This window comes from Nuphar pumila, chromosome 6 (genome assembly GCF_984573655.1).
Source record: "Nuphar pumila chromosome 6, dmNupPumi1.hap1.1, whole genome shotgun sequence".
Lineage (NCBI taxonomy): Eukaryota > Viridiplantae > Streptophyta > Magnoliopsida > Nymphaeales > Nymphaeaceae > Nuphar > Nuphar pumila.
The window spans coordinates 109,741,850-109,744,107 of NC_143254.1; the positions used below are offsets into that span (position 1 = coordinate 109,741,850).

General features: G+C 35.1%; 1 long non-coding RNA gene across 1 annotated transcript; it reads right to left on the reverse strand.

Moving 5' to 3' along the window:
* Positions 1-753, reverse strand: LOC149835670 (uncharacterized). Its single transcript, XR_016432640.1, has 2 exons — positions 531-753; positions 1-323 (listed from the first exon to the last, which is right to left on the reverse strand). It is a non-coding gene; the product is annotated as an uncharacterized LOC149835670 (long non-coding RNA).
* Positions 754-2,258: the final 1,505 nt, after the last annotated feature.

Sequence of the window (2,258 nt, forward strand, 5' to 3'; positions counted from 1 at the left end):
CACAAAAAAAATCTCAATAGATACCACAGAGTGGAAACTGAAATTGTATAGTTCTATTAAAGTCTAAATGATTCTGTATCTAACACAGTAAAAGTCTCCAGACCTTCTACTCCTAGATAAAGTACATAATTTATATCATTGTGGATGGGATGACAACACCTGTGAATGATTTGGTGATTCTGCCTAGAACAAGCAATATATTATTGTAAATGTGGACACCAAGAAGACTTTCAATGTATAACTTCACCACAGGCTCTGTAATTTATTTCCAATCAAAGTCTGTCATGGGCATGCATGTTTCCCATTTTGCATCATGCTTCAACCTGAAAACAAGTATAACGTGCATTAAGAGATGAAAACAACCTGAAAATAAGTATAACATAATAATACACAAGAAGACCAATAAAAAAATACTAAACAATGCTTCAACGACCATCAAGAGGTAATCGAGAATGTACATGCTATATTGTAGCTTAAGTCCTCAAAACAAAAACAAACAAACGAGGCAGAAAATATTGAAAGGCAAGTACCTTAGAAAGTATTTGTGTTCTATAGCAACTCCAAGCTTTTCACAAGGGAAAAACCATTTGCTGGGAGTATTTTTGTCCTTGGCACTAAAAGAAATATCACATTACTTGGGTCTCTACATAAGCTGTTTAGAATCTCTATTGATTTAGAGTTGAGAGTCTTATTAATTGATGCCTGAGGCAGCTTCCCTTCACGTCTAATAATCGTATTTATGGCCCCAATAGCCTGCAAATCAAATAATGCGAATGAGATTGCAGCAACTATTGTATCTTCAAATTTTGAGTCATTGTATCACAACAATGGCTCTTAGCAGGTAGAGCTTTACAATTTGTTATACTTGTGTTGCAGAACTTTATCCTTAGTGCATTGTATTAAACATATTAGAGGCATTGCATTTATGCAATTCCAATCAGCTTGAACTGTCCTTATCACTGACATTGAGCATTCTTCTATTGTGAACTGCTATAAGTTTGACTGCACTTCAATCAACAACTCCCTCACAAGACAAACTAGAGAATTCACCAATCTGAATAGAGTGTTGTAACTTTTTAGCCCATGATCAATGAGCCATGCCCTGAACCATTTAGGTAAAATTTTGGTTTCAGATGAGGTGGAAGGTCCAACATATTCTACAAAAACTAGATTAGATGTTTGCTTCTTTAAGCATTGGAGCTTGAATTTGGTCTCAAATAGGTATTGACTGCAAGTGATAATTGATAGGTATTCTAGAAAATGTTTGTCATCCTCTTTCAACTAATAAATGCTAAACAGATGAAGTGATGTAGTTTCCTCCATCTTACTGAGTCGACAGGGTATGTCTTTCTATACAGTTTTCCTCAATTACATGAAGAATCATGATACTGACCTATCTTGGCAGATCAACATGCAATAGAGATATAGCTAGATTCAACAAAAAATTTAAAGAATAAATTTTGCAATTTAATTAAACAAACAAAAAGGCAAGTTCTTGCTTGGAAGCCTTGTGAGATGATACATGGCCAAAATTTTGGGTAGGAACAAAGCACAAGCTAATACTCTTTAACTTGAAGTAAATCTGTCATTGGTACCACCATCTTAGTAATAACCATAAGGGTAACCAAGTACAATAAAATCTAGATTGTTGTACCCCAACTTTCTATAATTGAACCACTCTGAAGGGAGGACCTAACATCGAGTCAATGCGAGTCGCTGCATATGTCAAACTTCAAGCTCTTAAGAAGCTCACAACCACAAATCAGATGTTAGAATACATGCTCATCAAAGGAAGTCTCCTTGAGAATCAATGCATTCGGTTTTCTAAAGCCCATACATCATATGGTAGGAGCCCAACGTTGCAATCATTAGCTCCAATATTTTGAAGGCATGTCACTTATACAAGCCCAAAAGGTGCAGATGCATATCTAAAGAGAACCTTCTGCTTGCTTTATTCACCTGGTAATAAAACATCATATACTTCAAGTCTGAATTTTCCAAACCAGGTTGTGCTTTGATACTGCTGAGTAGGTAATTAATACAACTCACATATGGAGCACAATCTCCATTAGTATATAATAAAGCAAATAACTTAAGCCTCAAGGTCATTACTTATCATGGTTTTTATAACAAATCAGAGGACAGAAATATGAAAGCAGCTAATCACCACAGAGCCAAAATTAATTTTGGGCTAAAAAGGATCCACTTAAAACCTTAACATGATGCATCATTTCAAAAGTCCTAAACTTACCTCTATA